The 21916-nt window shown below is 37.3% G+C and overlaps 1 protein-coding gene across 3 annotated transcripts in view; it reads left to right on the top strand.

Annotated features, from left to right (window-relative positions):
- Positions 1-21916, top strand: part of LOC145687958 (transmembrane protein 8B) — a 1033730-nt gene that overhangs the window by 490627 nt on the left and 521187 nt on the right. The window lies entirely within an intron of this gene.

The raw sequence follows: 21916 nt of genomic DNA, 5'->3' as shown, positions 1-21916 counted from the left end.
CCAACAATATAATTTATTTTCATTGCTTTTTCGAATGTTTTGTTTAGGGGGATCATGTTCAAACTCAAGTAATAAACTTTGCGTATTTTACAAATAAAATGATCTCTCACTAGAGAGACATTTAATTCTGATGAATATTTGGCGTTTGACATTTTTCTGTTGTTACACACATTTAGAAATTTAATGGCATTGAGCATCTAATAAATACATTTAATAAACTGGATATATTATTTTGAATTTCATCCAACCGTGTACGGCTGCAGTTAATATGCTTTCTCTCTTGCTTTCTCCATTGTTAAGCTACTTGTGTGTTCCTTTTCGGGGTCTGGAGAGAATATTTTTGTTTAAAAAATTCAAGCTAGTAATGTAGTTGTGCTGTGATGAGTTACCCTATAAAACAAGGGAAATCGGAGCCGTTATGCCAGGCGCATTTGTCCCCCGTAGGAAAATCTCGTGGTAATTCGCAGCAAAAGTGACAATATTTCAAGCCAGATTTGCTATAGTCTGACCCGGATATTTATTTTCTTCAGTAAATCTCTTCGTTCTTCCTCTTCTAGTCTCGTCCCTGGTCCAACAATCCTCGTTCTGATTATTATGACGAAGTAGAGAGCGGAATATTAAGAAATACGAAATAATTTTTCTTTTTCTAAACTCTGTTTTGAATATTAGTTTTTTTCTTCTCTAAGAAAGGTTTTAAATGGTTAAAAAAAAGATTCTGTCTTGTTCCAAGTTTTGTTTCTTTGTTTCTTTTCTTCTTTTTTTTTCTTGTTAACAAAACTGTTGAGATTCGATGTACAGTGTAGATTTCGAATACTGGTCGATCTACTTGAAATTTAAGCACGCTATTTCTACCAAGGATGTTATTAAAATAGAGGGATCTACCTATAGGTATCTTCATCGTAATAACTCTATGAAGCAAAAAAAAGAAAGGCTACTCGTGTTTCCGCCATGAATGTTGACTAAAAACTTAGTGATCTTATTGGGCGGAGTGGGGTGGCGAACCTGTGACGTATGACTTCACGATTTTGTTGTATAGGCAGATCTTCTATTTTATAACATCCTTGATTTGTACGGCCCTCTTCTCTGATCTAGTGGTTAGCGCGGGCACCTTTGGTGCACTTATTACCTGGTTCAATTCTTAGTGCTGGAGCATAGAATCCGAGCCAACATAATGTGTTCATTTCTTTTAAATCTTAAAGTGTAGGTCCACGTTACATGTAGCCTCGGCGCCTGAAAATGGACGCTACACTTCAGTAAACGACAACAACAAATTTGGACATGAGACATTTGAGCTACATGAGACGTAACCTGGGATCCGAACTACGTTAGCTCCCACCTGGTTTTCGGAACCCAAAAGTGCGCACGATAATTATTTATCCACCAGGAGCTGAAATCACCTCCGATACATATGGGGTCCGTGGTCTATTCTAGTTCTTACGAAGTGGACAAGTACTATGTAAGTGGGTTTTCTCTGTTTTCCAGTTTCCTCCTACTTTCTTCATCCTTCCATTTCACTTCTTATATCACAATCTCTCAACTCGGAACACAGTCGTGAAATGTTATTTTTTTTCTAAAGGAATTCAAACTAAATGAATTGGAGTAAGTATGCTGCTGATAATCGGTAAACATTAAGGTACATCTATCATTTGAGGACTTTCCGTAAGACAAGAAATTAAGTTTATTTATTCATTGACATTAGAATTTGCTGGAAACCGATTCTATTCATTTATCGTTAATCCCGACTTGTAGCATCAGGTATTAGGTTCAGTCAGTTTAACAGCGTACAAAGTCTGACGGTTAGCTTTGTGAAATTATCACGGTTAAAGTGTAACGCATCAGAGTAATCTATCTATCTATCTAGCTAGCTAGCTATCTATCTCTATCGAAATCTCCTGAACCACTCGACCGATCTTGATCAAATTTTCAACATAGATGAGGTTCAGGTTTGGAATCGTTTTTATGATATAAATTTGACGGAACAACGTAGGGGAGGAGGAGGAGGGGAGATATATAAAAAACAATTTATATAAGACTGAAAGTGACTAATTTTGTAACTTAATAACTCTTGAACTGTCCGACCGATCTCAATCAAATTTTCAAGATACGTGAGTTTAGCAGCAGGGATTACTTTAGATTATTCACTTCGGCGATGCAACGTAGGGAAGGGGAAGAGAAATTTAAAAATTGTCAAAAATGACCGGTATTAGTGTTGAATCCATAGTTTTCGGGGTCGATGAGAGAAACAGTGACACTTCTGATGCTGTTTAAATCCAAGTTCAGCCCTTATAGTTGGGGAGGGGGAGGGAACAACGTAGAAGAGGGGGCAAACATTTAAAAATGATAGAAAATGACCAATATTAGTATCTAATCCATAGTTTTCGGGATCATTCAGATGAACAGTGATATTTCAATTTGGGGAGGGGGAGAAGATTATATAATATAAAATATAATATAATGATCAAAAATGGCCACTATCAGTGTCGAATTTATAGTGTTCTGGGTCCCTTAGATGAACAGTGATACTTTCTATCCTGTTTAAAACCAAATTCAAACCCACAACTTCGGGGAGGGGACGAAGAGAGATTTAAAAATAATCGAAAATGACCGATATTAGTGCTGAAGCCACATTTTTGGGGTCGCTGAGATGAACGGCGACACTTCGTATGTCATGGCCTGCACCATGGCGGAGGGGAAACATAAATGGTCAAAAATGACTGATATTAGTGTTAAATATATAGTCTTTTGGTCTCAGAGATGAACAGTGACACTTCTGATGCTGTTTAAATCCATTTTAGCCCCGAAACTTGGGGGATGAGGATGGGTGACATACATTAAAACGATCGAAAATAAGCAATATCAGTGTACATTTAAATGATTTATTTCAACCCAGCAAAGCGGGCAATATATGCTAGTTAATATTATTTCGATACGATTCCAAGGGACTTCCTTTGTAAAGCTAAGCATTCCTGGCAGTGCTTATCCCACCCTTCAAGGCAATTTGAACCCATTCTGTAGGATAGCCTTCAGTGCTACTCAACGTGTGTCATCAAATGTCTTGCTTTCAATTAGTGGTCATTCAGGGAAGTCACATCGCGAAACAATTAAATCTTATCGCTACAAGGTGCAGATTCTTATCAATTTAGTGGAAATATCTGGAGTTAGAAACAAGTCAGATATCTGGGTTAGCAACGGTCAGACTGCGACTGCAGCGCTGGGATGTTGATACTAATGTGTTAGGGTATACTCCGTACTACGTCAGAAGCAGTAGAACAGCGGTGTGTATTGAACTGAGCAGACGCTGATAGTGTAAAATGGTCGACTTCTCTGATTTCCAAAGAGAGCAAAGTGTTGGAAATCGATTATATGGTGCGAACGTGACGAACATGGAACTGTGTTGGGTGTTTCGCAAGGAACAGTATCCAAGTGATTACAGCCTACAAAATTCACGGCATAACCACATTGTTGAAGAGGAACAGTGGTCGGAAGAATACTCTGTGGCAGGTCCCGTCAAGCATTAAAGTGGGTTGTCATCCTAACCGTCATGCAACTGGGGCGCAGATGACGGAGAACACAAGCAGCACCTCCTGAAGCTTCTGTCGGCAATCGCAGTTCGTTGTGAATTACATGACATGTGTATACGTTGTTGGGTTTGCACAGGAGAAACTGCTGTCAACGACCACAACTATTTAGCACGATGGCAATGGTGCCACGAATATGCAACATGGACCGCTGATGACTGGAAATTTGTAATATTATCGAACAAGTTTTAGTTAATCTTATTTCAATCTACAGATTATGCATATGTGTGGCGGACGCCCAAAGAAACGCATGATCTTCAGTGTCCACGCCCAAACCTGAAATATGATGGCACTTCTGTAGTGGAGGCCACAAATCCTGCTTTTCAGTGGGTCCTGTGCTGACGCGTACAGGCCTTGTCACTGGGTATGATTATTCGTCATTTTAGGAAACCGTGTGTATCTTATGGTCCAGACGTTCTTGCCGGTCTATGACGGGTCATATTTCAGGATAATGCACCCATCCACAGAGCTGGAGCTGTTGCGGCGTGGTCTCAGAAACAAGTTGAATAACTCTCCTGGCCCACCCAATCCCCGGACCTGAACTGAACATAATTGAACGTCTGTACTCGGTTTTGGAGACACGCGTCCAGCTCAGATTTCCGCCTTCATCCTCTCACACAACTGAACGATGCACTGTACGCGGAATGGTGTAATATCACGTTGAATAAAAATACGTTCAAAAATACGACACACACAAAAATATGTTGTCAAAATATATATTTATTGTACTTTGAAACTAACATTATAAAACTAAATCTGCACTATGTTGCTCGATGACCTTCTTCCATTCTTCCGTCAACATTGTAATTTCGTCACCATATAATTTCCGGGATTTCAGATCAAAAGAAAATTTGACAAGTGGTTTTCACAGGCCTCTTTTCAAACTAACTTAACAAGATTCATGGAGTTCTGAAGAGACCAAAAGAAATGTTTAAACAGTCTCATATTCTAGGTCTGTGCTATACGGTGAATCATTAAAACTTCCCAGCCAAGTTCTTTCAATTTCTAATGGCTCGTTAAAGATGTATGCGGTTTCGCGTTGTCAGTGTTGTGTGCGACACCATTTCTGTTGACCAGTTCCGGCCGTTTGTTTGAACTTCCAGGTGCAGTCGCGCTTATAGTTCTGCCTGGCAGCAGCTAGTGATGTACGATACATTTGCAATCCAACATATGCACAGTTTAACTCCCTTGGGCGTTATTTTGATCTTTTGCCACCGACTGTGGAGGATTTCCCCGCTTCAACCACGATCTCTTTCGCACACTGTTGCAGGTTATCCGCTTCTCATCATTCGTGATAAACCTCTTTGGAAATTGCTCGAGTTCTTTATGTTTCAGCAGAGATTTGCAGATACAAATTCGATCGAGTAAATGCTTTTGAGTAAGATCATATGACACGCAAACGTCGTGCTTGTTTTTGTAGCGAACTTTCTCTAAATGCTGTAATACTATTCGATGTCATGGCTACTTACATGCCAGCCTTACTCGACATTTGCAAGAATGTCATACACTTTAGCTATGATTGGTCGTTTACTGCAAGAGGCATCCTGCCCATCAGAACTTCCAGAATAAAAGTGACTGAACCAGGTTTTGGCTGTTGTTTTCGCTAACATATTTTGCCCATAAATAGCATAAATTTGTACACGAGCCTACTCGGAATTTGCGTCTGGCATTTGCGGAATAAAATTTGCGGGAAGTTCACTTATTTTAACAGCATAATACTTTCTTTACATTCCAGTGGTGCAAGAATTTCAACAGTTTTTACACATCTTTCTACAGTTCTAGCTTAAACTGTCGGCCGTTAAATGACGTAAAATCTGACCCACTGCGCTTCATATATCGTAAGATTTGGAACACTAACGCCATCTCGTGCGCAAAAGACTCAATACCTTTTAGACTACCTGATATTTTGCTTGCTACGATTCATAATTTTCATGACCCCATTTTACGTCGCATTATAGTTGTTCTGATAGCGAAATGTCTATTTCCAATATTCTGGTACGCTACGCCTTTTCTCAGGCATTTTCATTGAATTGTTCAGCATCTGCGAGTGAAAAAAGCTTCATGCAGTTTCAGAAAGCTGTATACAAGAAAGTTGTATCCATAGAAGAATTAACGCTTCCCAACTACCAGAGACAGCTTGCAAACTGCTTGCTGTAAGTTTGCGTGGCAAGTCGTCAAGCTTATACCCCACTTGATTGGAAAACGTGCCGCAAGCTGGATTCCAGTAACACTGTTACATCGGGGCAACCTTACATTCAGTGTTCCATTCAAGCTTGGCGCAAGCGTTTTACAAGTCAACATTCAAGTCACAAGAGTCAGTGATGATATGATGCTCTGTGAAGGATAAAAACATCACTTGTAAGAATAACAAAAGGCAGATTGTATGAAAACACTCATTGAAAGTGCAAGCGTAGAAAACCGAAAACTAAGCACGCGCCAACTGGCCGGAAGCTTTCTTGCTAGTTGGGAGTAACTAAGATTTCTTTGGCAGCTTGTATCAATAAAATATAAACTTTTACGAATGCTACTTCCCTTAAGAGCCACCACTGCCTTCAACATTGGTCTTCGGGAAGAGATACCTGTTCTTCGAGCATGATTGTGTGATAAGACGGGTTTTTAATGCGGTTAATGTTTGTCAATTGTACAGCTGTGTGTTGTGTACATTTTTAACGCAAACTAAGACTCGCTTTATGATCATTCCTTCGACTTGCTCACAAATCTACAATGCACTTGGTTCATGTGATCCTTGAATTCAACTATAGATATGCTATATTGACTTGATCCCTAGTCTTCCGTTGCAAGCGCTGCTGTCGACTGAAGGAGTCCCACTCGCTTTCTCTCGCTTAGCAACAGCTGAGCCCTTATTGGCTCAACGTGTGGGTGTGTGAGGGTGTGAGCTTTAGTTCGCATTTTTGCCACGGCTCAAGACATTTTGGCAGCACAATACTTGTACAGTCCGCAGCAAAAAAAAACTGCAACATGAGCATGTAAGTTTATTGTGAAACTTCGCCTAACAGCGCAGGGAATCAACGTAACGTCTAAGTGGCACGAGTCACGCCAGGAGAAACCTCGGAGTTCTCCCCTGCACATTTATTTTGGAACAAAAGACTTTTCGTCGTTTCACAATAAACTTACATGCTAATGTTGTAGGTTTTTTGCTGCGGACTGTACCAAAGACAAACCCTTCTGAAGCGTAGAGCATATTTACAAAATTATTGTTTGCCTACCTGTTCGCTGAACAATTGGATCATGGAGTCGTTGATTTCAAGCTACGTGGATTTAAAGACAAACAGTCCAAAGAGCATCTACATAAATTTGATTGGCAGTGACGATCTAACCCGAGGCCGGGGGCCTAGCCCCCCAGTTTTCTGAGTGACTAAAATAATTTGAGCTATTATTTATGTATCTTTTTGAAGTTTATAGTAAACTCATGATATACGTATCATAATCTGGGTTCTTGCTGCCCCCAGCTTTTCCCTTCGAGATCCGCTTCTGTCAGTGATTTATTTGTGGATTTTGTAGAAGGGGGGAATATTTATGGAAGATTGTGTTCCGTATAACAGAACAACTATAAAGTCAGGTTGGGACAACGTTATTTTTAAACCTATCTACTTTGAAATTATGGCACTAGTTTCATAGGCAGTCCCCAAATTCATATTGTTTTCATTAAAAAAATAATTTTATGATAAATATTGGTAGGGACGTTAGATAAAATTTGGTTAGGTAAATGAGATTGCATTCGTTACTTGCCTTGATACTTTTCATCCTACTGCTGAGGACAAGTGTGTAGCATCCAGCAAAACCCCTATAGTTACATTGCAACCTGTATAACTTCTCATAACAAGTGTCACACTCCTAAGTAAAACTGTTTTGTTATGACAAGTAATTCTTTAGTTCATTCTTATTAGGTATTTGAAGACGAAATTCATCGCACGAACAATAAATACTACAAAAGTTAAGAGTTTACTTTTTGCATAACAGTGATAGGTGCACATACACTTGAATCTAATTTTATTAAATAATAGAGAATAGAAGGGGATACTAAATATCATTCTTCACATTATAAATAAGTTTTAGTACCAGTAGAATTAATAGTACTGTCGTACCTCACTTTAGAATAGTGAAGCAATAGGAGATTGGTTTAAATCGGATACCATCTTTTTCCCAGTTGATTTGTCGGTAGCAGCATGATGTCCACTTTTTATCCAGCTAATGACATACTTTTCTGCGTTGAAAGAAGTCGTAATGTCTGGTAGATTCGAGGGTTTCTACAGATAAACGGTTTCTAGCGTCAGTGTGCTGTAAGTTTAAGCTGGAAAAGTCTCTCCCACAGTATGCAGAAGAAACTAGAAGAACAATGATTTCATGTTAAGATTTTGTAGATTTATTCCAATATTAGGAGGTTCTCTCGGAATGCTGCAGAATTTTGGCTGTGCTGTCAGAGGAAAATTTTATTTTATTATTATTATTTTAATTTCCATTACTTCTTTGTCGCCGTATAACATTCTTACAGACAATTCTTCTGGCCACTTGGATTGTAGGAAAACCTCGACCCCACTGAACGTTTCGTTAGGAAAGCTAGACCGTATGTTATCTGCTAGACCCTGACAGAATTGCAATCTTATTTGCTGGTACTTCTAAAGAGAACTGTCTAAGGGTTTTGCAAGTGGGACTCCACAAAACTGACCAGTTTCTTCAAACTGACGTTGTAATTCTTCCATGAACATGCCACCCTTTTCTTGCAACGCTTCCAGTACACGTAGAGTTGTTTCAATTTTGCTTATTACCTGTACAGTACAAGGGATGCTGACCTTTCTTGTAGAAACAGGCTAAGGCCATCTAGAGGTTCCAGCACATCTCGGATCATAAACATTTCATAAACAAAATTCCACTTAGTGAAATTTTGCAAGTCCGAAAATATTGCACGCTGCTCAAAACTTCTCCGCAAATTTGTAGAAACTTCTCGAAAGTGTTCCATTAGCACAGGATAGGACTTCCACAATGCTTCTACTGAACGGTTAGAAGAGCCTAACCACCGTATATCAAAAACTGTAGTAATATTATAGAAGATAATACCTAGTTCTTCTGATATTAATTCGATTTCTCGTGTTCTACGGGGACATTGTGTAATAAGCGTGTAATCGCTCTACAAAGTTTTGAAAATGAACCACATCTGAGACCGTATTAACAACGTTATGAACAACCAGTTCCATCTTCTGACTCATGTAGTAAAACACGAGTAAATTGGTGTCTAATTCTCGCTGTAGTAAAGAGGCGGCATCATTTATTTCGCCTTGCATGTTACTGGCGCTCACAGACAAACTGCCATAAGTCTTTCCCGTAATATCGTTTTAGAAAGATTCATACGTTCACATAATTACGGAATCACAAATCTCTCTACCTGTTATTGCCTGTAACTCAAATAATCCTAAAATTATATTGATACATACGTGATTAACTACGGTACGGACATACACAATGAGAACAGATTTATGAGACACAATGGAGTATTCATCCATCATTAGCTCAAAGGGTTCAACGGAACGCGCAAGGTACTCGGCCAGTTTGCCTTCATTTCTGTAACTAAAAGTCAATAATATTTCCATATGTAACATACGAGTAAAGAATTTGTCCGAGGTGCATTAAATTTATTTCTTGCAATTTAATAAGATGTGGGAGCACCGTCAACGATAGACGATTTTGGACAATAACGTAGGCAGTCCTAAATATCGTAGCTGTCTTTTTTTACCACGAATTTCATTCACAACTTCCCACCTGTCTTCTGCATTTGCCATTGAAACCTATATTTCTTCCCCATCCCTTTGTTCACATATTGACATGTGAACATTTCTTGTGTGCAATAGACTTTTCGTGGTCAAAGATTTTATAAAAACGTTTCTTTGATGCATTTGCAATAATATCGTTGCACCATACACTTTGTACATTTATTCTTCTTTCTGTATGAATACCGAAATGAAATGAAATCTCCAAGTTTTACGTCCCACGTTTATGCCGGTTAGGCTAAAGGAGACGGTGGTGATGAGAAATGAATGAAATGGTGGAATGAAGAAAGTGGAAGGAAACAGAAGAACCCCGAGAAAACTCACACGCTGTATCAATACCGAGTTTACGAACGGAAGCACATATAGTACACACAACGCGATTGTCATTAGTATTTTTTTAGCACCTAGCCACGGTCGTTTAATTTTCCAGCTCGGAAATTGTTTTTGATCACATATAGAAGGGAACAAGCCACTGGGGCTAGAAATAACCTTACCATCATTAACATTAGGTTCCGAATTATTTTCATCTTTCTGATGAGATGTCTGTAATATGATTTCAGATGTTGAACTATCTTCAAAGCCTCTTGCTTTTTGTGTCGGAATTACTTGCCTCATCATCAGGAGCTTTTCTTTTGTTAAAATATGGTCTAATATCCATTTCCTTTTGTTCTTTTTAACGTGATTGTCAACGAAGAAGATACCAATTCACAACTGCTATGACTGCTCACTGATTACTCAAAACTTTTTTTTTTTTTAACTGTGCTACTTAGATTAAGAATGATAAGTAGTGATGCCAGTTGAAAGATTTTTTTTCTTTGGGAAACAATTCTATAAGCAAGACCAACACAGCTCGCGACAATAAACATACTGAAAAAATGAATTATTGTACTTTAAAACAGATTGTATAGCCTAAGAAAGGGGAAAAATATCTTCCCAGGCTGGGAAGATTGAATTAGATCTAGAGACAGGGAAGTCAAAACTTAGAAGGAGGGAAATTCCCAGGCTTCCCTGGCTACAAATAAATCCCTGGCTTCTGTTGATGGCGTATCTAGTCCCTTTACATTCTTTTGCGTGTGATCAGCTGAACGACACTTTCCAGCGTACCTGTCATGTTGTCGGATATGCTTGAAACGAACAGACCTTACCTCTTTCTTTCAACAAAGGCCATTGAGTCATCTTGATGAGAAAATAATGTTGATATACTTGTTTAAACAACATTATTTTTATGCGTAATTTTCTTCTACTTAATGAACTATATGAAAGAACATTAAAACAAGTATGATCGTATCATTCACACCACGTCACCTCAAAAAGCTTCAATGCTTTTGTTTGCATTGTAATTAAAAATAATATCAGAAACGCTGACAAACAACTAATTCATACAGAAGTGTTTCATACCAAGAGCATTTTAGAAGCAAAGAGGCGCCTCTTTACATAACCTCTTAAGTGGCTGAAAAAAAAATCTGTGGCGACACAACCATAACATCGGCAGTAATTACAGATGGGAATCGACGGAGCGTTACGAATATTCCAACGCTACGTAAGTTTTAATAAGTATAACGATAATTACAGTTAATTAAGACTGTAGCACGAAAATGTCAACAAGAGTCACCTTCAACACTCTTCGTCGGGTTGAATTTTCTTCAAATAGAAATTCAACAGCTACTCATCTGATGTTCTTTTAGAAGCAAAGAGAAAAAAAAAAAACAATTAAAACGATTAATTTCGTCTGGAAAAGAAATCTCTAAAAAGACTCCTGCGGTGATTGGGGATCAGATTTTTTTCTTTATTTCCTTTTGTGCTCAAGTGAGGCGAAGTTGAAAGTAAAAAATGGTTCTTTTCTTCAACTCTCCGCAACTTATCTGCATGGTGAACGTTGGCGACTTGAGAAGAACAATTGAGATTTGCCCTTGGTTTGCCTGGCCAAACGGAGGTAAGAAATCGATTACTTCGACATTTGAGTGTGCCGGATCACTGTCCGCACCCTCACTGCTTTCTCCCCCTTTCTCTTTCAACATTTCTTTTTTTCTCTACCTTTCTTTTTGCATGAGTGTGTGCTGTGGCGGCAGAAAGTTGGGAAGGGCTTGCTGGCAAAAAAAAAAAAAAAAAAAAAAAGTAGAGAGGTCGAAAGAACCCGACTGAGAAGAATGCTCAATAGTCAGCCCAGAGCAGAGAAGTACAAACATTCTCAGACAAAATTTATATTCAAGAAAAGTATGGAATGAATACGGAATTAATTTTATGTGCTTGATTTAATGTGTACACGATAATCCATATGAAGATAGAGATCCCGATGCATATCTTGGTCTGTGGTGGATAAACACCATGCTCGTGGGTTTTCTCGGGGTTCTCCCGTTTCCTCCCACATTCTTCATTCCACCATTTCATTTATTTCTCATAATCACCGTCTCCTTTAGTCTAACCGGCATAATTGTGTGACGTAAAACTTAGATTTCATTTCATTTCATATCATATCTTGCTCATATAGACTCAACAATCTAATACATTTTCTTTCTTCTTTGCAGGATTGTAAGTTTCCAGAAACAATTCGTGCCTCATTTATTTTAGTAAATCTTTATTATAAACTAGCTGAAATACGCATTCTTTGCATATGGGGCTGTATTTGGAAATCAACGCCTTTGGGGGGAGGGGGATATCACCTTTCATCTCAGCGACCACAAAAACTATGGATTTGGTACTAATGTCAATTATTTTGGATTATTTTTACGTGTCTCTGTACTCTTCCCCGTCCCCACAGATGACCCCCAGCCCGCAAATAATCGTAGGGGTGGCCGGAGTAATAAGAGACAAACGGGGTAATAAGAGACAAAACAAATACTCTTGCACTTGCATTGATTTCTTGAGGAACTAGAAAAAAAATATATGTGATTGTACTATAAAAATGAAACCTGCTGATATATTGACACATTTTTCCAGTTGTTTTTTCACACACACAAAAAAAAAAATCACGAAAAATTTTGTTAAAGTCAGTGTCTCTTATTACCCCTTAGGTTAGGTTAGGGGTAATAAGAGACATGGCTCTCATCCCTCGTACACATAGAATAGAAAATGAGTAGTGATTTAAGGAAAAATCTTCAGACAGTTCTGAACAATTTACTTTTTTTCAGATCTGAAATATGTACATATGTTCCCGAAATATCAAGATTTAAAAAAAATTAAATTCAATAGTTCGTTCAGAAAAATTATTTGCCTGAGTATTAAATATCAAAAACCATTGAAACAAAGTATAGTTGTGTTTTACGAAATCTAGATACATCATGGATAAAGCTCACACTACCAAATAAAAAAGAATGCTGACAAGAAATTTTCTGAAGAATGTCGAAAATGAACTTAAATGTGCCTAAATTCTCAATGAAGAAAAAGCACCGCATTTGAAAAATAATTTTAGCTAACTTAAATGGATTGAAAAAGCTATTAAATTGTAATCATACACGAAGAGAACATTGAAAAATGTTGTAAACCCATTGTTGTTCAAATTTTATGTAAAATGTAGACTATGTAAAACTACGTTTTCGAAACATATGTAAGATGAAAATTAAACCTTTTACGATGTACGAAAAATGTACAGAAGAGTTTCGAAATGTAATGCTAGCCTATGTAAAATCCAAGTTAACATTTTAAAACCTCATAAATGTAATTTAAACTTTAGTGTTACGTAATTACAGCAGGTAGACCTTATTAATTCTTAGGCTGGACCACTTAAACATAGGAAAAAATTATAGGCCAAAAAGAACTGTTGGCATATAGGCATGAGTTTTACAAATATTATGAATAGTCCTACAAACACCTAGGCCTACCAAAAGAAGAGGAGTCATATTTAATTTTTCTGTTTTGGTTTCAAAAGTCCTTTTTCACCTTGCTATAAACACAACGAATTTTTTGAGCTATCCTCTGGAAATCTGGAATGGCCCATTTCCATCTAGTTTGATAGGTCCATAAAACACAAATTTGGATGTCACTGTTTGAATATCATCATAGGCAGGCCAATTGAAACCATTTTTTTTTCAAAAATGTAACCTTGCACGGTCCTTCATCTGGGAAAGCAAAAACTCTCCCAATATACCAATCAAGATCGTAGTACACGGCGTAATACATTTCTAAGCAAGATTCTGCTCTGGTTGGATCAATTTTCTCCTGGCAAACTTTCATCAATTGATGATGAAATTAGTTGATCCAAAGCATATTCTCCACTGTCACTATCTATGCACAGATTCTGACTGAATTGCCACAGTACTAATTTTCCTATTTACTTTCTATATACAAAAAATAGCAGGCTATACTCGTCGCATGCGCTAAATAAATATAAAGTTAAACTGCGGTAATTAGAGACAGCTGCCTCTTGCTACCCCTTCACAATTTCTAAAAGGGGCAATAAGAGAGATGCCATCAATTGACCTGAAATGCAGTGTTTCAACATTTTTCAAAATTTCACACCAATCTTCATATCTTACCCGGAATGTACTTGAACCTGAACCCACAAAGTGGGGGTGATGTATATAATTTCCTGAAAGCTTGGGTCAAGATAAGATCAAAACCGGTTACCAAAATTGAGGAGGTCTCAAGCATTCCGCTTGGGGGCAGCACGTTACTCATTTTTATTAACATCTTTAAGCGTGTTCATCAAGTCCGTTGCAACCCCGAAAAATCTGAAACGGTGAGATAGATATGAAAACAGAAAGACATGTCTTCATTTCAAAACTACAACGTATCAAAGTAAAATAAATTGTCCCAGGGTCCCCCGCAGGGTCCCAGATGGGGCCCAACTCAATTTTTTTAAATGGAAAGGGGGTCAACTTGCATATTATATGAAAGTTGGTGTCAAACAAAAGACGATAAATTAAGTCGTGACTCTCTACGATAAGCCTGTAGAAAATAACGGGGTGTCAAAATATCAACACAATCTTCACTGCAAAGTCTATGGCCACTCGTATGAATCTAAAACGTTTGGATAGGTGTAGAAACAAAAACACAGATATATCATTATTTCAAAAGTATAATGATTCTAAGTTTATATATGTACCGTGTCATGCGAAAACGAACTAAGCGCCAATTTCATACTTTTAAGAAAAATACGTTTAAAGGTTGATGTCTAGCATTAAGGTAGCCGTAATCTAAAGTGAAATTATGTTTCTTTTTTTGGAAAGGTGTTGGTTTTCCTCTCTTTTCGATTGTGCAAAACGTTCTAATGCTTATCAGGAACCAATCGTCGCATTTACGTGGATTTTCAAAATTTGGCGCTTAGTTCACTTTTGCATAACACGGTACATATATATATATATATATATATATATATATATATATATATATATATATATATATATATATATATATATATATATATATATATATATATATATATATATTCCAGCGTCCCTCGCAGGGTCCCAGACGGGTCCAACTCAATGTTGAAATGGAAAGGGGTTCAAGTTGAGTATCGTATAAAAGCTTATGTTAAGTGAAAGAAGAGGAAACAGGTCTCGACTCTTGACGAAAAAGTCCATGGCTACTCCTATTAATCTTAAACGGTGAGACAGGTGTAAAAACAAAACAAAAAACAGGCGGAAAACAACAAACTATAATGTATCAAAGGAAATGATCCGCTGCCATTTTGCAATGCTTTGCCATTTTACACAGACTTATCGTCAGTGCAAAAACATACCCAGTCCCAAACATACCCATTTCGTCAGTGTTGCCAACGAATTGTAAATACAAAGTGGCAGATGGTTTCTGTAACACTGGATGTATATCCATGAAATGTGGCATAAACATCATTCGTCAGTAGAGAAAATATACTTCGGAGATATTCCCCTTATAAGGACCCCAGTTTGTCAGTGTTGCGAATGAAGTATAAAAATAAGAAAAATAACACTGGTAACACTGACGAAATGAGTAAGTTTTTGTGCAAAATGATATTATCAAACCCTTGCTCGAGTCATGTTCTAGCAGTGAATCAAACAAGAACATGATGGGTTCAGGGGCTTACGCGTGATACATCGAAACATTCGTTTTTATTTCTGTCGAATATACCATACATACGGTCACAAACGCCAACAAACTGGTCCCATATAGGGTCAGGTTGCGGGTTTTCCCGTGATTTGAAAACTGTTTCGTACTTCTCATGGCAAGAGCTTTCAGACGACATAAAAGTTTTCGTCAGGTACATGGTCCCGGTTTGGAATCATCCCTAGTGAGTGTAGATGGAATCCCATAAAAAATAAATCTCATGATTTGTAAAAATAGTGTATTACTTAGAATATCGCAGTTCTAATTTCATATTGAATTATATTTTTGGGTAGGTGTGACGTGGCTGCGTTGTAAAAGTACGAAAAAAAGTGGTAGTTTCCAAGTATGGCAATATTTTTGTTTTACTGACCTGCCTGCGTGAAAGTTGGATAATACTACCCTACTTGTTATTCATTCGCTGCCTGAAGTCCAGTTCTACAAGTGACACATGTTGTTTGGATGCGAAATGGTCTAGGTTAATGCAGTTAAAAACTTATGAAAAAAAAAAAAAATAACTGGATTCTGTACAAAAGTATTCTATTTAGGTTTTGTAATGCGTTCTACGTTTGTTGTCTCATCTTGAAGAGAATTTTGCTAGAAAAATTTACCATTGAAATAGTTTTCAACTTCGGGTGCAAATATGTGATATTATTCGGTTGTGATAAATTTTAGTTTTTCAGTGCCAAAATGTATTTAGTTCTGAATGCACAATTGAAATTACATTTGCTCTGGACAATGTTCAGTAGCCATGTGTGCATTACAGATTTATGTATTGGTTTGGAAAGTTCCATGAGAACAACAGACTGTTACCTACTTTTTGCTTTTTTTTCCAAAGCAGACTTCCCAACTCTATTGAGTTGGGTCACTATACAGTCACTGCAAATATCCCATTGTTGATTTCTTTTTAATCTCTCCTATCCATTTTTTTAACTTTGTTCTTCAAAGTCGTGTTACATAAGTTGAGTGTGGCTTGGGGACGCGGTGGCTCAGTGGTAGAGCGTTCACCTCTGGCGCTTGGGGTCCCGGGTACGATCCCAGCCCCCGCCAAGTGAACTTTGTGGTGGACAAACACCGTCTGCGTGGGTTTTCTCGGGGTTCTCCCGTTTCCTCCCACTTTCTTCATTCCATAATTTCATTCATTACTCATCATCACAGTCTCCTTTAGCCTAAATGGCATAAACGTGGGACGTAAAACTCAAAAATTTCATTTCAGTTTTTGAGTGTGGCTTATCAAACCTTCTTTATTTACCATGTCCGTCCGTCCGTCTGACCGGGAGACAAAATATACCAAGAACTACTTGAGGAATAATTCCAAAGTCTTTTCAGATTGTAGAAGTTCGTTCTTGGATTCGATACTCAGATCGAAAGTGGTAGAAATTAACCATTTTCGGATTTAACGTTGATCACTGTGAAGCATGAACGGTAATAGAGAGATGAGTCTTTCTGCAATCGATTATCCATCCCAATAACAAATTACGTATCAATCTTTAAGAGGTCCCATCACGGCGAAATTAAAATACCACTAATTTTACAGTAATTGTGTTATATCTATATATATAAAAGAGAACGTACAAATCCTTTGTTAGCTCATCACGCTAATACGGCTGAACCAATTTCTTTCATTTTTGGGGGGTTATTAAGATTTGGACCCTAGATGGTTTTTATCATATCACTTTAATTTTCAATTACCAGTGTCTTGAGATAATTGACCATTCAAGTGTCCATAACGTAGAAATCCTTTGCTAGCTCATCATAGCTAAATCTAAACGTATTTATATGCAACCCACATGACCGTGTCACTCGGCGGGTTAACATAAATGACAGGCGATATAATGTTAACATTTACTGCAATCTTCTATGGTTTTTATCATATCACTTGAAAGCGAAAAAGTAAAAATTATCTAAGTAACAAAGTTTATTGCGTTCCGGGGTGACCCCAGCGAAGCGGGGTGAACGCTGCTAGTCTTCAAATAGATAAAAGATAGTCGAAATGTGGAACAAGAGCACGCTAGATTATATTATTATGCATGAGATACCGTTATCACGACTCACTTATCTGCTTCCGGTTTCCAGCCATTTAGAAAATCGGCATTTATTTTCGCGTTTCTAAATGGCTGCAAACGGAAAGCTACTAGGTGACTCGTGATATCGATACCTCATGTAAAATATTGTATAGGGCGCTCCTGTTGCATATTTCGATTATCTTTTATCTATTTAAAGATATCACATAATTATTGTAAAATTAGCGGTATTTTATTTCGCATTGATTAGGTCTCTTAATGTATTAAAACCGGAAGTGGTTGAAATCCACTACAACCTCGAGTTTTAACATTGATCTACATGGAGCAAAAACGAGCCCAGATAGTGAGAATAGTTTTTTTTTTTTTTTTTTTTTTTTTTTGAGAGTAGTCGATTTAGCATTCTCAGAATATGTACCATCTTATCTCTTAACCTTATACTAAAACCGGAAGTGGAAGAAATCAACTACTTCCACTTTTAACTTGATCGTTATACAGTGAATACGGTAAGAGATAACAAAAAAGTGGTTCTCTCTGATCAGTTAAGCGTCTCAAGAATATATGCCATTTCCGCTTTTATCTCGCTACTAAAACCGAAATGAAATGAAATGAAATCTTGGAGTTTAACTTCCTGCATTTATGCAGTTTAGGGTAAGGGGGACGACGATTAAACAAGTGAATGATATTGGAAGAATTGTTGGAATAAGAAAGTGGGAGGAAACGGGAGTACCCCGAGAAAACTCACACACACGATGTCCACTACAAACTTATTGACCCCCGATCGAACCAGGTACCCCAGGCGCCAGAGGTTAGCGCTCTACATCTGAGCCACCGTGTTTCAAACAAGTTAAGAGGAAAGAATTTACCTGTATGTGGGAGTGAAGATGTTATGATGCAAAAATTGTGATGTAGTAATTTTCTTGTAGGAACTACATTTTAAGTTAACCTCTTATTACAAAGTCTGAGTCAAAAGATTTTGGGGTCCGCGGTTAAAACTCAAAAATTTCATTTCATTTTTCTTATTACAAGTCTAGAGTGACCAACCATGACCAAAACTCCGAAGATAAGAAGATCAATATGCATCTATTTTTATTATCTGCAATTATAGGGCTCAATATTATTAGCAATTGGATCGTGAGTACGACTTAATTGGGAAAAGGAATAATTACACGTGATTTATGTCGGATGAATTCTTTACAGCATTTAGAATCACTAGCGAGTCCGTCAGGGGCGGATCCAGAGGGGGGCGATCGGGGCGATCGCCCCCCCCAGAAGAGGAAACTTTCTTACTTTATATATATAAATAAAATCTATCCCAGAGTTTGGAGCCCTTAAAAGTTGCATTATGACAACCCACCGCCCCCCCAGAAGTCGGTCCTGGATCCGCCCCTGGAGTCCGTGTTGTAAAACTTGTGCAAAGTTTAGATTTTGTTTAAAATCAACATTTAGGTTTTGCAAACGTGAATTACTAATATGAAAGTTTTAATTATAAGGCAAACAATATTATGTCTATTATTATTATTATTAATAATAATAATAATAATAATAATAATAATAATAATAATAATAATAATATTTTATAATAATAATATGATACTCGCGTTCGTTACGCGGTCCCAGATTCCATTTCCGGTGGGGAAACTCGGTCGAAATGGTTTGAAAGCTTTTCCAGGATAGCCGTCTTGAGTGGGTTTTTTTTGGATTTCCCTCATTTACACCAGGAAAATGCCAGGATGATACCAACTATAATGGTCCTAGGCCGTCTCCTTTCATCCTTCCCTTTCATCGAATAGTGTGATCGCAGAGGGACGTCATTCTTCATATAAGTGACGGGCTAAGTGGCCTTAGATGTCGATAGCCTAGAAATCTAATTCCTAATTCCCTACTAATACTACTACTAATAATACAATATCAACAAATAATAACCATATGGAGATGATAAAGTTAGAAAATCGCGGGGAAATGCGCCAACACACTACCCATAGATATTAGTTTGCACGGCACAAGTCACTGAAAGTTGCTCGTGTTCTATTGGATAGTGAACTAGTATGTTGAACTCAGGCTACTATAGCTATAGGACAAAGTGTAAGAATTAAAAAGCAATAGATACTTCGCATTAGTCAGTATTTTTTTTAAATTCTCCATTACTGGGGGACCTGTAGAAGGTCTACTTTAGGATCATTATCTCCGTTCTGTCGAATAGTAAGTAGACGAAATAAAACTTTTTAATTTCGTCTAAAATACTTCTTAGTTAACCGTTCTTCGTCTTCATTATTCAATTAGGAGAAAGATTGATTTCCAGTTGGAAACTTTTCGTATTAAGAAGTCTTCCTTAAGAAAAAAAATCCTAGCCTGAGTCACTTGAATACCTACTCTTTTCTTCTTTTCTTTTAATCCTCTCATTTTTGAACCTAAGTAAAATGTCTTTCTTTTAAGAGGGAATTGTAATTTTTTTCCCCTTTTAATCATATTGCTAAGTTCTGAGTAATCATATTTTACGACTGCATTCCTAAAATGAAATGAGCGAGACATCTGAAGCACTACTTAATTTAGATTTTTGAAATAACTATTAGTAAAATTACAATGTAATTATTTACAATGAAAATCATCTAGTGACATTTTCGTGGTTTGTCGAAAAAATAAAATAAAATAAATTTAACGTTTGTCAGTGTCCTGTAAGCTGAAACGGGACAGATGATGTTAAATCCAAGGAAGTTATTATGAAAAAAAAGGCAGTAAAAGAAACTGGAAAACTGGAAAGTGGAAGAAACTGGAAAACTCCAGATGATCCACGGACGGTCTGCAATAGAATAAGCAGTAAGAGTAGTGGAAAGTCACAAGAATAAATATTTTTGTTACAAGTTGGAAGTTAATACACCTTAAGAAAGCTGCATACAAGAATTTATATATTAGATAAGCACTTTTACTGTAGTTTGTAGCGATAAAATAGAATATTTTTTTTATCGAAGTGCCTCCCTTCAAGAGCCACCATTGAAAAAATTTCTTATATCAGTCGTTAGTTCTTTACTGCTGAACGGCATCGAAACTGAAGGATAGGTAATATGTGATGTTAACAAAAGACGAAGTTTAGGAAAAAAACAAAAACCTAATTAAAAGGTTTGTTTTACGAACCGAAACTATATACGAGGTGTCATCAAAAAATTATGTTTACCATTTTATTAGAAACAAACTAATAAGCTCACATGAAATTCGATTTATCTTCAAGGTACTGTCCTTGACTATCAATGCACTTATGCCAACGTTGAATCCCTGACTGGAAGCATTTTTGGATGGCCTCTTTTGGAAGGACGTTCAGGTGCTCTGTCGTGGCTCCCTCAATGTCAGGAATGGTGTCCAAACATTTTATCCTTTAAGCTCTGTTTTATTTTTATTATTATTATTATTATTAGAACATCCAGAAGTCGCGTCATGTTAAATCTGCAGAGTACAGTGGATGTTGACAGACAATAATATTTTTTTTTCAGCCAAAAATTCCTGTTCGTCAGTCAAAAGTAGGAAAGGAATTTCGCAACTCTTTTCATTTCCAAATCGGGGTACGGATTCGTACCGTGCGCGCCGACTACGTGGGTGCTCTGGGGCTTCAGCACACACAGGATTTTCAACGAACTTAAAAATTTCGTTACTGAATTCTCTGTGTCTGTCTGTCTGTCCGTCTGTCTGTTATTTGCGATTTTTTTCAATTTTGAACCCTGCATTCAATAGAGCATCAAAAACTATCAGAGAAAGTTATTAAAATTTTCGCGTCACTCTTACCGTTCCCGAGGTATTGGCCAAAAAATGGCCGACTTCTAGAGATTTAAGGAGTCATATCTCGGGAACCGTAAGTCATGGAGAGATGATACTGTTGTTGATCAATATCTGAAAGGATGATAAATATTTTGGTACCAAACATTAACTGGTGGCCATTGTCTAACTGGCCACTGGTTTTGCCAGTGGCCAGTTGGATAGTGGCCATCAATTATTATCGTTACCAAAATGTTTACCATGCGCTTAGGGATGGATTAACATTAATATTATCTCTCTATGACTTAGTTTCCGTGATATTGCCCAAAAATGGCCAATTTCTAGATATTTAAGGAGCCGTAGCTCGGGAACCATAAGTTGTAGAGAGCTGATATTGATGTTGATCAATATCTAAGAGAATGGTAAACATTTTGGTACCAAATAGTAACCATTGGCCACTGATTAACTGTCTATTGGCCAACTGGTCGCCGTTTTCCAGATATTAGCCAAACTTTTCGAATTTCTAGATATTTAAGCAACAATACCTTGAGAACTGTAAGTCACAGAGAGATGATATTTTTTTATATTTTGTTAATTTTTGCGTGAAAGAGAAGGTGCGGATAAAATTACTTCCTGCTTCATATCTCCATTCTTTTTAAGTTCGTTCCGGCAATGCTCTTGAAGCATTCTTAGCTGGTTAGTTTGATAGAAACAGAATAAAATAAATATTTCTCACATGCCATTGTCAAAAATAATAAGCAATTAAAAC

The sequence above is a fragment of the Thermobia domestica genome, chromosome 6, assembly GCF_964235325.1.
Source record: "Thermobia domestica chromosome 6, izTheDome1.hap1.1, whole genome shotgun sequence".
NCBI lineage: Eukaryota > Metazoa > Arthropoda > Insecta > Zygentoma > Lepismatidae > Thermobia > Thermobia domestica.
The sequence above is the reverse complement of the archived record's forward strand: the minus strand, read 5'-3'. Positions and strand labels throughout refer to the sequence as shown.